The following is a 14767-nucleotide window of genomic DNA, read 5'->3' as shown; positions in this document are numbered from 1 at the left end:
TCGCATTAGCGGAGTTGCACATTTTTTGTATTTTTTTTCTCCAAAGACAATTTTTTTTTAATGAAAACCCCGCCTCCACACCCTGGCCAATTTTCGGGTTGTTCCCACGCAGTGAATATATTCATGCTTGTAGATGACAGGAGTTCATCTCTGACTGTTTCAATGAAGGGACATTGACGAATACAATTTAGAGAATGCTGTTTTATGGTTTGTCCCAAACTTTTTGAGGCCGCTGAACGCCTAATTCAATGACCGGAGGGTTATTCCTGCATAACACTGCAACATAGTAGGGTAATATAGTGAATGAGTAAGTGCCAATAGGAGTGAAATACGCTTTTTTTTAAATTACAAACGTGCATTTAAACTCACAAATCAAGTCACTTACAGGGGTAACACCAGCAAATAGCTTTCTAAATCCGGCTCGAAATAGGGTCAATCAACAAGGTAGCTCATAAACATGCATTTTAATACAATTTACATCTGGTGAAGCCATAACAAGGTGAAATAAACCTACCAGCTGTTATCTTGATTTTGCTGCATTTGTGATAGGGAATGTAGAATACACGTTTGACTCAAACAGGGGCATAACACAAGGCCTCGCAGGTTCTAAGGTGAGGGTGAGGCACAGGGGCAATTATTATTTACTGGTCGAGGCCTCACAGCTACCTTCACAGTTGCATAGAACAACAGTTAGGAGCAGCTACTGCAAGGCTGGGATCTGGTGTTCGGGAAGTGCAGGCAGTTTTATCCTGGAAATAAATTATAAAATGTATTTCTAGAACGGTGGATGCTCGGGGCCTGCCCTGCAATGACTGGGAGGGGCCACGTGGGTGAGAGTCTGTGAGCTGGCGAGGGCCCCATCTTGAGGGTCGAAGCTCCATTTATAGTTGGAATGATCCTGCACCTTGCCCGTGCGTGCCCTGCACCTGCCAGCCTTAGCAAGAGAAGTGAGAAAGTGCTCTGCTGGAGTAGTGAACAACATGAAAATCACGAGCCCATCCACCACCTCACAACATTTAAATTTGCAACAAGAGCCCATTGTTTTTGATTGGTTCCTTCCTGTGTCTTTAGTAAAAGCTTCCTTCTCTTTGGCCAATTTATGTTTTTGGTCCCTCCTTTGTGTGTTTTGTGACCTATTACATGTCTCCTTCATTTTTTTTGTTATATCTGTTCGTGTGTGGGAACTTTTTGTTTTTGGTTTCTCTTAGTCCAACTATTGGACTTGACCTTTTTTGCAGGGTTATCCCCAAAGTTCATCAGTGCTAAAGTGCATATGCACTCTGTGTATATTGTGATTATGATTGGTTATCCATGATTGACATATTTGATTTACTGGAAAGCCCCTAGAAATGTGCACTGTGTGCCCCAAGGGTCTGTAAATCAAATACTAATAGTGGGGCAGCAGCACTATTTATGCCACCCACACGAGAACCATTTCAAATGTGTTTCTGACCTGTCACTGCGGTGTCTGCAGCGTGCAGTTTTAAACTGCGTTGGCGACCTGGCATGTGCACCCACTTACCAGGCCCTAACCTTCCCTTTTCTTACATGTAAGTCACCCCTAAGGTAGGCCCAATGTACCCCCGGGGGCAGGGTACAGTGTATGTGAAAGGTCGGACAAGTACTGGTGTGTTTTACATGTCCTGATAGTGAAATACTCTGTATTTTGTTTTTCACCTTTCAAAAACTAGCTTTCCAGTAGGCTACCATTGGAGCTGCATTGTAACATTCTTACAAGTGTAACGTTCAATTGGGAACAACTAGTGATTTGATGTTTGGGCTCTCTAAACTCAGAATTTAATAACACACAATTTAGTAAAGGTGTTTTTTAAGTTGTGTGGTTGAAAATGCCACTTTTAGAAAGTGGGCATTGTCTTGTTTAACCAACCTGTGTGCTTCAACCTTCTTGTGGATTCACCGTCTGGTTTTAGATGGACAGGGGCTGTTTGTGCATTCACTCCACCCAAAGGGAGCAGAGGTGAGCCCTGCATATTGCCTTGAGCCATCCTGGGCTGGTGTGGTGGGAGGAGTTGCATCCAGTTCCTGAATAGGCTGAGGCTCCTATGCACAATGCTGTCTCCACCCCCTGTAGTGTGGCTGGACCAGGAAGGACAGAACTGGTTTTAGTGAGCTTTGTCTGGACAAAGACTTTAAAGGGAGAAAGGAGTATACGTATTAGACCTAAACCCCGGAACTTTAGAACATTTCTGGATCAAGAGGGACCGCTGCCATGGAGAAGAGCTGAAGAGCTGTGAGGAGGAGTACTGCCCCTTTGCTGTGTGTTGCTTTGCTAGGTTGGCTAACAATTGCTGCTTCTGCTTTGGAGAGGAAAAGGACTGGACGTTTCTGTGTATCCTGCTTGAGAAGTCTCTCCAAGGGATTGTGTGCGCTTGCCTCCTGTTAAAAAGTCTCAGGGACACAAAAGATTTCCTCGCAAAGCGACGCATCCCCTCCAGTGTGAAACGCATTGTACCTGTGTGCTACGTTTTTCCATGCATCACCCGCAGATCAGTACCATCTTGCAGTCTACGCATAACTTCTCCCTACAGTCTGGATTTGATGCATCACTTTTCCTTCGTGCAGCAACACTGTTACATCGCCTCCCCAAGGACCCATCACTGTGTTTTCCAATGCTTCCCTTCTCTGTGGCTGTTTGGCCTTGGGGATTTTTACATACTTTAGGTACTCGGTGTAGCTTCTGCCACGTCCTACGCTCTCAGGTCTTGCAAGAAAATTCTGCCTCTGTTACCGATTGAATGTCGTAGAACAGTGATTACAGCTCTCACCATGTCGAGGCTGGATTACTGTAATAGTCTTACTTTACCATTCAGGAAGGTTTAATGCAGAAGCTGCAACTCTTACAGAATGCAGCTGCTAGACTGCTGTTGGGCATTCCTAAATATGCCTCAATAGCGGATGAGATTCGAAAATTACACTGGCTGCCACTCAGGTAGCGCATCATGTTCAAGTCGATGTGTCTGGTACATAAGGCCCTTTACGGAGTAGGGTCGGCCTTTCTAAAAGAACGCCTTTATTGGTATACGCCAAGCAGGTTATTACGGTCATCAGATGCCAAATTGGTTCATGTGCCATTTGTCAGAAAAGCCACCAGGGGTGGCAAAAGCTTTGTGGCAAATGCAGCCAAAGCATGGAACAAGTTTCCCCATCGGCTTAGAGCTATTTCTAAACTTTTTACCTTCCGAAAGGCACTAAAAACTTGGTTGTTTTCGGAATAGTTAATTCAGTATCTTGGCTTGGTTCCTCTGGACAGATGTCATTTAGCGCCAGGACTCCCATGAGTAACAGCGCGCTCTATAAATGTAAAAAATAAATAAATAAATAAATAGAAATCATGCATTTATAGATTTATATGGACAGAATTGCTTGAAATCTTTCAAAAGTCATATTTTGAATTATGTATGTTGGATATTTGTCGTTTTGGTCTTGTTTGGTTTAGATAAAGATACTTTATTTTTCTAAACTGGTGTGGTGTCCATTTGTAGTGTTTTCACTGTGTTACTGTGTGTGTTAGGTACAAATGTTATGATATGTTATGTTAGGCGATATTTATAGAGCGCATCTATCACTCCGAGGAGCATCAAGGCGCAGTAATGGATAAGGTTGCCAGTGAGGCGTAGCAGCTGCTGAGAAACTGGGTTGAGTGAGTTAGATCACAGCTCTACACAGGGCATCCAGCAAGGTGAAGATCCAGTTTTTAAAGACTTCCTAAAAAAGGTTTCTGACTGAATGGTGCGGAGATTACAAGGGAGCTGGTTCCACGCTTTTGTGCCTAACACTGCAATGGATTTACTTCCTTTGGAAATACATTTGAAGGTTGGGGGTTTTAAAAGAATAGAGTTGGAAGATCTAAGCATGCATGGATGAACCTAGATCGACGATACTGGTGCCAGAGAAATGAAAACTTCTGAAAGTAATTATTAAAAGTTTGAACAATATTCTTTTGTGAACAGGTAGCCAGTGCAGTGTTTTAAGGGCAGCTGATGCAGAGGATTTCCTGGGACATTTAAGTACTAATCTTCCTGCAGCGTGTTGAACCATCTGAAGTCTATGAAGGACTGATTTCTTAGTGCCTGCATAAAGACTGTTGCAATAGTCCAGTTTAGAAGTGATCAAGGCTGTAGCAAAAGTCTGCCTTGTTGAAATATAAAGTAGGTCGAAAAACTTTTTTAGTGATTTGATCAAGTAGAAGCAGGTGCCAGGTACGGATAGCGCTTGTTGATGGAAAGACAAAGCAGAGTCGAATCTTACCCCCAGGTTCCTGATGGTTGTTACTATATTGGGGGGTGGAGGGGTGATGGACACTTTTGTCCGGGGTTCAGAAATGGACCCTGGAATTGTTCACGCTTGTGTGTGTGTTTTTTGTTCGCTCTTCTCTAATTGGGCCTTCAGTGCGTGTTTTTTTTTTTAACAGAAATGTGAGAAGTTGGCCTGATGTATGATGTCTCCAATTCTGGGGGCACCTTGTATCAGTCCAAACAATCCCTTATGGTGGTGGTTGTAAGTCAACCTTAAAAGACAAGCTATCCTAATGGTAGCATGGACTAAGCAGCCTAAAGGCTTAACTCAAGAGGGCATGTGAAGCCAGCTGTTTTACCATATGCAATCCTGTAATAGCAAATGAAAGGACACCACACAAGTTATATATTATAAAAATATATGTATTTATTACTAGAATAATCCCCTGTACTCTTTATGAGTATAGAAGCACAAGCGTTTAAACAAAAGCACAGCATAACATATGAAAGTTGCACAATTATGGGTGAGGCCGGTGGCCACTCAAACCATATATCAAAAAAGTGGTATAAGTATCACCTTTCGAACTGTGGTAAGGCCTGGGGCCTTGGGAATCGCTGGGACTACACTGGACTAACAGCAGTTAGGACGGGAGTAGCCCGCGGGAATCGGGTGCAGCGCTAAAAGCACATGCATGCACCAATGCAAAGTCAATGGTGCGTAAAAGTTACAAAGTTACTGTTTTAGAAGTCTTCCGACTGGACTAGAACTTAACCACTTTAAACTAGGACACTAGAGGTGTAAACCACTACAGGAGCACCGGCGTTCATGAGTTACCTCACCCACAGGAAGCGGGTGCATAGGTGCCAAAGTGTGTCGGGTTTCGTCGTGGAGTTCTATGGAGCCTGGAGATGAAGATGCTGCAGGCGGCCAGGAGAGAAGAGTCCGGTTGGATCCAAGAGTGGATCAAAGCTGTAAAGTACCTGAAAGCAGAGGGGACAGAGTCTGGGTCACGAGCCAGTGACCAGGAAGGAACCAGGAAGGAACCAGGCGATGTCGGGCGCAATCAGGTTGTTGACGGGAAGCTTGTCTCCGCTGCCACGTGGACTCGGGGGCATCGAGGATGACCAGGATCAAATCACGAGCTGTCCCACAAAGGCTCTCGCTGTCAGCGGTGTCGGTTTCCGGATTGGAGTCAACAGGCCTTGGCAAAGGCAACCCACGCAGGATTGGAAGATCGCTTCTTTCTCGGACCAGCAAGGTCAGAGGGGTTGCTCCTTTTCAGGGGAGCGAGGGCCAGTCTGGACCAACCAGACTAGCAGTGTAGTTTCAAAGGTTCGTTGGTACTGGGGCCACTAGCCAACGGGCAAGCGACCGGACCAATGCGTCGAGCAGGAAAATGCAAAAGTGCCCCACGCAGCACTCGGTGAGTGTGGAGGGGAGATCTTCGGTGGAAAAGCTGCTCAGGGCTGGGGCTTCTCAAACCCCAATGCACAGCTTCGAGGGAGCCTCGGGAGCTGCACGGTCAGCACTTCGTAGTTTTTCCAAGATGGCCAGCTCCACGCTTCACGTCGCCTTCACGGGACTCAGATTCGCTGGGACTGTGGATCGGGCTGTTAGAAATCGAGGGGAGCTGGTCTTGTCGATCTCTGTGGCTCGAGTTCCGGCGGGAACTGCGACAAAGCAAACTGTTGGGCGCTGGATGGTGCCTGTTTGCACAGGGTGGTCACTCCTTGACCACAAGGGAGATTCTTCAGTCTTCCACTTCGAGTGGGATGTCGAAGGGTCCAGAGTTCTGTATCAAAATTTCAGTCAGGATAATCTGATGTGCACTAGTACAGCTCCTACCTTTATTCCAAATCAAGGGGCTGGATTACCTGCTAGGTCCCTCCTATGGGTGGGACCCAGGAAGAGGGTGGTTACACCCCTTTCCCTTTGTCCAGTTTCATGCCAGAGCTGGGGCTGGAGTGCCCCAGAACCGGTTTGACTGGATTTTGCATGGGACACCTTGTGTGCCCCAGGTAGTGTCTAGTTTCATTCAACCCTCCCTGCTCCAATCCACTATCTCCTGTCTGGGGTGGTGTAACACCTCCCTGTGACAGGAAACTCTTTGTCCAAGCCTCCCCTGCCAGGTTTCGGTCAGCAGCAGGAGGCCAGACTTGTGTTGGGTCAGCAGCATCCATTTTGTGATGCTGAGGCTCTGGTTAGGATTAACCGCGTTTTAAGTAAAGTAACATGTCTTCTCCCTCTAGAAGGGTGGAATGCTACCCCGTCGCCAGAACTGGTGAGGGGGTAGTATTCCAAAGTGTATGACACCTTACACGACATGTTTTGATAAAGCCAAACCAAAGTTAGCAATAACCACGAGGATTATAATGCACTTAAGAGTATATGGTATGGCAATACCCTGGAACAGCAGTAACAGCAGTAAGGAAATGGCTCCGAACACTGCAGACAGGCTCAGCTCATGCTCATGCTAGAGCACCATCTCACATAAAACCAAGCACTCTGCCTCCAGGAATGTTAAGGCCTGCCATAGGAGTGATCTATAGGTGCATATGTGTCCAGATATAGGTTTAGACATAGGTATACTATATCTAAGCAAGGGGTGAGTACACCACCTTGCCCCAGCTGAGTGATCAGCCAGTTGTGTCGATTTGGATGGCCAGCCAGGGGTGGCAAAAGATATGCTGCAGCCCCTGGTAGGCCTTGGATGCACTTATGCCCTGGGTACCTATAGTACACTGTACAGGGGCTGATAAGGTGACCCAATCCAATTAATTTTTTTTGTTTTGCTTCAATTGATCCTTGTTTTTTGTCTATTTGCAAAGAAGGCTAAATGGACTTTTACCAACGCAAAATGTATCGTAAATTGAACCAGGCCGCTTCATCTCATCCACAAATCTGTCAAGCAGTGTCTGACTGAGATTTTCCATTTCGAATTACGCTGATTTTCAGCACTCTGGTGACACCTTGTATAACTTGTGCAGCCGTGACAGATCTTTTGCAAATACACCAGCTCGATGGAGTTGATGTACATAAATCAAACTGAAGGAAAGTTTAATTCAGTTTTGTCAAAGAGTGCAACGATTCCACAGACGTGATTCCTGCGTATGGAAGTATAACAAATAATATATCTTACACACTGATGGAAACATTGTATCTTATTCTTCTTAAACGTACAGCTAACTTCCAGTCAGCGGCTAGGCCATCTTTTGTAAATAAACACCTGAGGTTTGCATGTTTATATCCTAGCTCTAGAATGGGGTGTCCAATGTAGGCCCAGGTAGGCTGGATCCATGCCATATTTTTATTTAGATTCCTTATGTGTCAGTGTGTCTTAGCTCGTACAACTTGAAAACCTGGCATGGGTCTGCCTTCTCTGGCCTATGCTAGGCATCCATGCTCTAGAAAGGGCCAACATAGCCAGCCCGCTGCTTGGTTGTACATGACACTCTTGACGGCGCCGATGCTTCTTCGTGCAACAAGTCCACACTGATTTACACACTTTCACGCGTATACGAACGCATCTGGATGCATGTATGCAGCCAACGTCGCATAGGTTGTGCATTCTGAAGTCGAATATACACCATAATTGTGCCCATCTGGAAAGGCCACGCCACCCCCTATCCATTGTGGTGACTCAAAAACATTCATATTTCTTTCGTTTGATATTTGACCAAGCGCTGCAAAACATGTCAGTCCCTACCATGTGTGCCCTGAAAGAGTTTGTTTCTAGACTTGTGATGTCGGTTCAAATGTATGTTAAGTATCAGCTGTCCCCCGCGGGTGTCTGTCACCTTCTCTGGGCCAGAGAGGTGGAGGTTCCTGGCATGAAGCAGGCGTCCGGCTTATTCGATAGCACCCCAGCAGTTTCGGTGGGGCTCCGACCCTCGTCGACTCACCCACCTCTGCCCTGATGCATGCAAAGGCCCTGGTCCTAGTCTGGTGCCCCTCAGAATCCTGCCCCTCCCCCCTGCAGATTGTGCCCACGAAGACTCTCGTGCCAGTGGGCCAACTCTGTAGAACCCGGACTGTTAACAACCCCACCCAGACCCCCAGGCTCCAATGGTGCTCGTCGGGCACTAGATAGTTCCCTCAGTGGCGTAACAAAACGTTACCCCCTCTCCTCCCCCCACTACATGGAGCCCCCCTTCCTCTGTCAGTCAGTCAGGTAGTCTTAGGACAGTGTACTGTGCAGAGAGCCGCCCTGGAGCTTGCCTCCACCCCCCACCCCCACCGCGGGGCCTGCGGGGGCCTATGTTACGCCACTGCGTTCCCTAGTCTTTGACTTCCATCCCCCCTTCCTTCGCTGCGACACGCGGCGCAAGAGTTCCGGCTCTCTCCAGATACGGGTCCCAGGGGAGGCTGGGGAGCAGACTGGCAGCTGGTCCCTACCCCCTCGGGGACTCTCTGGAAATGTGGTGATGGCAGCTCAGGTTTTGGAGACATTAACGGGGTTTGTCTGCACGAAAGCAGGATTTCAGCTATGTCGGCATTAGCAAAGGATTCAGGGCCAGATGTAGGTAATCCCAGATTACCGATTCTTAAATACCGAATCATACCGATTCGGTATTTAAGAACTGGCAATCGGGATGTAGGTAATTTTACCGATTTAATTACCGAATCGGTATGATTCGGTAATTACCGAATCGTATTTACCAATTCGGTAATTGCCATTCATTCCTATGGGCCTGGAGGCCCATAGGAATGAATGGCAATTACCGAATCGGTAAATACCGATTCGGTAATTGGGGGAAACATTGAAGGGTGGCAGGGTGTCACTTTGACACCCTGTTTCACCCCTCAATTGTGCATGGGTACACATGTTGCAGACATACATGCCCTTAGGGCATGTATGTCTGCAACATGGCACTGTTTAAAAAGCATAGAAAATGCTTTTGAAAGTGTTTTAACTAGTTACCACCAACTTCTAGTTGGTGGTAAATTAAGAATTCTTAAACCCCTGTAGCACTGATTACAGTGCTACCTACATGTCAAAATACAGATTTGGTAATTATACCGATTCGGTAAAATTACCGAATCTGTATTTTAACATGCCCCTACATCCCAAACTCCAAATACCGGTCGGTAACGGCCGAAATCGGCCGTTACCGACCGGTATTTGCCTTCCTACATCTGGCCCTCAGTCTCTTGGCCACAACGGCTTTGGTTTATTGGGAAAAAATGAAGAGTGCAATGTCCCAAAGGCGTTCTTAGGAGCCAAGGACGCGTAACCTGAATTCCAGTTCCTGACTCACACTTTCATCGCCCTACAAATCCTGTTTATCTCACTCTGTCAGACTTGTTTTGTATTATTAAGTATGTTTATAGTGTGAACCTATCATTTCGCTCTTACTTCCTCTGGGTCCAAGTCTGATGATGAAAACAAGCATTGACAAAGCCAATAGGCGGGTGTCTCGCATTTTCAAAAGTTTAAGCTATTAGCGTTGCAAATGACAATGCCTTTTATTTATCTTTTGGCTTTTAAAACATAAATAAAAAGCATTGTCATTTACATTGTCAATAGCTCAAACTTGTTAAATGCGAGACCTATTGCATTGCAAATGCTTGTTATGTTTTGATGGTAGTTTTTAAGGGCGGCCTTGAAACTGGTCCGTTAACTCTGGGTATATTTAAGTCGCCATCTGCAGTCCAATAGTCTACAAATGCTTTACACATTGCCTCTGAGATAAGCTTATCTGCTCGTACCAAGCTTCTAAGGGGGTGAGCAAGGTTTATCTAGGTGTATAATTCGCTTATCCTGACTAGAAGGAAGGGTCCCTAGTTGGACAGGGTGAATACCACTGCCAACTAGAGACCCTCCTTTCTAATACTGACTTTATGAACTGATGACTTTTCTTCCTTTGTAATGTTAATCTTTATTTTGGCTTACCATCTGTCTTAAAACTAAACATTCGTCAAGACTGTTGATCGTACATTTTTGTAACTTTTTGTTGCTGTATTGGTTGGTCAACGTCATTCCGTTTCATCTTGGAAAAATACACATTAGTTTATGTTTGGTAGCACTCTGTTGGGTCTGGCTTTTCCCACTATCCTCCGAAGAACGCACATCCTAGTCTTCTTTTATTCTTGTTTGTTAAGAAAAGTAGAGATGCCACGAAGACTGAGCAAAAGTTTTATTTTACACAAGCATATGGCTCCCTACATTTCAGTGCACAATCATCAAAGATATTTTGTTTTTATTATTATTAATTTAACACACCTCTGACAAATAGTTCTTTAGAAAACATAGGTGCGGTTTTGTTTAATACAACATTGACGTTTCTTTTTTCCCACAACTGTGAAAAACAACTTTAGGAAATACATCAGCGCCCATGTCCATATACTTTGATGCAAGTTTTTATTTTCACAAACCACAGGCTCCTCCTGGTACAGCATGCAACCATGGGATTCTAGGGGAACTCACCCGATGCAAGGGCCTTGTTATGAGTGTGGCCGTTTTCAATCTTCTGCCCTCGAAGTGGTGCACCAGTGGAGGTCCACCAGATTATGACTTTCAAAGTCGAACCAGCGATGGGCCACCTGCTGTGCCAGGGAACAGGTATTCCCTGGCAGTGGCGGGGATGCGCCACAATATAAAATGCTCAGCTGGACTGTGCCAGTACCACTGAGCATATTCCAAGGTCTTGCACCACCAGCCATTTCATGGTGGGAGCCCCGCCATGAAAAGGCTGGCGGTGCAGGAACAAAGGGGGCTCTACAGGGTCCCCATGCCCCCCAACCATGGGGATACATTCAGGTGGGCACAACATCTGTACCCCTGTCTGTATTCCCCCAAAGTTCCAGCATGGCATGGACGTTGGAACTTTTTTTGCCGTTCCTATTGCGGTGCCTGTTTTCCAGGCACTGCCATGAGAAGGGCAAAGGACCGTACAACTTACACGAGTTCAACTCGTAATAAGGCGGGTGGTCCTTGGGCGGCTTTGGCGCAGCTGCGCCAATGGAGAGCTGGCGCAACTGCGCCAAAGTCGAAATTGGGCCCTAAGTTTTATGAAACGTTTTTGTGTTGTGTATTTCGTTTTTATTTACACTCTGTTGCAGCATAGGTTTGTTCCCCAAGCCTCTAGCTCCCTTAATTACAATGCTGGTTCTTTTTTTTTAAATCACACATTAAGAGATGTTGTCTTCATTTAGAAGCGACTTTATGCTCACGTCTGTATGCAATATTTGTTTTAAATAGCACATTTTCTTGATTAGGTCTCTGACATCCGGTAGTGGCAGACACTGTGGGCGGATGTGTTGGATTAATCATTAAATGTACAGTCATTCAGTCATTGACTCTGTTGTCAGGCTCTCTAGCCTCAAATCACCTCCTAGAGATGGAAAGTGCATTCCTCAACATTATACAAGAATTCCCCCAGTGTTATGTGGCTCAGAGCTAAAAGGGCTGCTTTGGGCTAAGAGCAGCCGGCAATCCATCCTTTTATCTGACTAATACATTCACAGGTATTTTCCAGGCGGTACACGCTACGGTCTGGATAAAGCTGTATTTGTCATATTGTTCAGGCATATTCATGAATCTTGCTGTCTACCACCAGGCAGTAGCTACATTTTTTGTTTGATCAGCAGTCGGTATTCATTCTGCCATCAGATGCACACCTCCCCCATGCTTTTCCCGTCTTTGTGTCAGTAAAAGCCAAAAGCAAAGAAGGCAACACTTTTCTCCCCGATGCTTACTTGCAAGGCAGAGTGCTAAGAGGTTGATGTGAATGTATGTTGCTTACCCAGCAGTTAGGGAAGAGTGTGATCTTCTTTGGAAGTCACCACTGCTGACACCTTTTTAGGTAAAGATCTTGTTAAGTAGGGATGTCACTTAGTCTAGTGTAGGGACAGATTTAACTTGTACTTTTCCTTTCTGTAAATGACTCTCAGGTTGCAACTCACAGCGATTCTTGCAACACTTATGCTTTTTGAGATAGTTTTGATAATTTCCTTTTGCCGATTGAGAATATTCAGAGAGTACCTTTTTGTATTAATACCTGTATACCTTTTGAATCTTATTCTGAGATGTTTGTATCTCCAGATACTTTTGACTTTGAATTAAAACTTTTTAACCTTTCCCAGTGGTAAGTGGTTCTTTAGAGTGGTTTAAGTTCCTAATTGACTAACCTAGTAGTAGATTGTCTTTTACTCAATGACAGGTACCAACGATTCAGTCGACATGATTAGGGATCTGGTAAGGTAACTAGAGACCAGAAACCCCGCGTTAACAGTTGGTAGCAGTGTAGGATGGTTATCTTCTTGAGGAAGGTAATCTAGACTAGGTTAGCTTACCCCAAGGCCCCTAGAGCTAGACATCGAGAGATGAGCAGCGGAAGAATCGCGTGCCGAAGAAGGTGCTGACGGTGCGAGAAAAGCAGCAGTATCGGAGGAGAGTGAGTATAACAAGGGTCATGCGTGAACAGATTGCGGTGTTTTGTGTTGTATTTGTATTGTAATGTCTTGCGGAGTTGAATGCCTGTAGCGTGATTGTGAGAAGGTTGTGAGCGCGCGCAACCTGGTAAAATCTTAAGTTCGGGGTAGAGCTTAAGTGGTTCGGGTGTATCGAACATCCAGAGTAATTGTCGACCAGAGTAAGGAGGTCATGAGGTACCATTGACCACCGCAGAACCGAGATAGGGGGAGTGCAAGAGTGAGTGTGTGAGTAACGGACGCTGGTCGAAAGTTACTGTGTGTAAGTAACCTATCAGAGAAGGCGATTGTCTGGACGTAAACGGAAAGACATTTCGCCAGTTAAGGTGACAATTACAGATTGACTGTGGGCGTACAGTCAAAGAAAAGTGATCGCTTGGACGGAAGTAATCATTTTTTCGAAGTATGAATGGGACGCATGCATAAACGCGGAGACGAGCTGAAAAAGGAGGGGAACTGCTGCGAAGGGGGACGAGTGACGTCGGCAAGAGCCGCGCTGAGATAGGGTGGATAGTGAAGAGCCGCGACGCGATAGGACGGTTGGTGTGACGTCGGCAAGAGCCGTGACGGGATTGGGTGGCTGGTGCGACGTCAGTGAGAAGTCGCGTTCTGATAGGCCAGTTGGCGAGAACCGAGCTGAGATTGGTGGATTGTCATCAGGAAGTAAACAAACCGGAGAAAACAGAAACTAGTAGATTGAAAATGAAGTGTTTTAAATGCTTGAAGGATATTTTTAAAAGAAAAAGGAGAGAGTCTTTTTACGGGCAAGAGGCACCGCCAGAGGGTACACCAGCTCATTATATGGCAGCGAATGTTGGGCTACACACTATATTATGGATTGGGGATTGGAACAAGCTTACAGAAGGGAATGAGGAAATGTCGTTCCCAAAGTATGGGACGTTTAAGTTAGAGGTGTTACATCGGCTAAAAGCAACCATGTCTACATTGAAACCTCCGCCTAGACCGACCCAGTTTGAAGCCCTTAACGCATGGATTAGGGCGGCGCACGATAGGAATCTGAATAGGCGTCAAGAAAGGCTGACGCGATCAGTAAGAGCAGGGAGAGATTCCAAATGGGATGAGGACGCCAAGAGGTGGAGGGTACAGGCTATTGAGGTGGATAAGTTGTACACAGTGAGAGAGGTGGCAGGTGAAAAGACACTCATGGAAGAAGATGAGGAGAGCGACTCGGAGGACAACTTGATAAATAGATTACTGATAGATAGACCGCCTCCGAGAGTTGGGGAGATAGAAAGTAGAGGACTCGCAAGGGAAGATGGGGCTGCCATAGAGGGGTATGTACCACTTCCTATATCGGAATGGACACCTATCAAAGGTGGGGAGACACCTCAACATAGTACAGCACAGAGTGTAGTCGGAAGGTTTGTGGTACAGAAAACGCCAACCGCAGAGAGGGCGGAACCTTGTAGATTGCCAGATGCTCTCCAAGTACCCATTACCATAGGACCCATAGTATCGATTTACAACCCAGAGAATGGGAGAGAGGAAGAACAGATACGGTTAGACAGAGAAAGGGTTGAGATGGAAAGGAGGAATAACACGACAAATGCCTGGAAGCAATTGCCAGGACCGGTAACGTGGAACACCCCATTCGAACCAACAGTGAGCCCCGCAACAGAGCAGGGGGGTCAAAGAGGACCGATGGACCTAAGGGGACCACGTCCGAAATCCTTTAAAGAGTTAAGAGTCGACTTGAGAGAATGGGATGGGTCTGCAGAAACGCAGAGCAGTAGGTTGAGAGCAGAAGCTGAGTGGGGAAATCGAGGCAATGGGACAGTATCTCACTGCGGGGCTAGCGAAAGCAGTCAGGGACGTGAGGGTCAAAGCCAGGAGAACAGAGGAGTAATACGTCCTAATGATGGGAGGGACCAGCAGGAGCGAGATGGTAGAAGCATGGAGTGTGAAGAGATGTCTCGGCTCTTTGAAAAGGGTGGAGACCAAATGGTACTGGCATACAGAGATAGGGTTAGGTGCACTCATCACGCACCAGGGGAGAATGTGCAACACTGGAATAGGGGGAACAATGAAAGATCTTGCCATACATCGGGTGATCAGA

The 14767-nt window shown here is 46.1% G+C and overlaps 1 protein-coding gene across 1 annotated transcript in view; it reads right to left on the bottom strand.

Moving 5' to 3' along the window:
• LRRC20 (leucine rich repeat containing 20) overlaps nt 1-14767 on the bottom strand; it is a 1483106-nt gene that overhangs the window by 450672 nt on the left and 1017667 nt on the right. The gene's annotated exons all lie outside the window — the stretch shown is intronic.

This window comes from Lissotriton helveticus, chromosome 5_1 (assembly GCF_964261635.1).
Source record: "Lissotriton helveticus chromosome 5_1, aLisHel1.1, whole genome shotgun sequence".
Lineage (NCBI taxonomy): Eukaryota > Metazoa > Chordata > Amphibia > Caudata > Salamandridae > Lissotriton > Lissotriton helveticus.
Note: the sequence above shows the minus strand (reverse complement) of the source record. Positions and strands in the feature narration are given on the sequence as shown.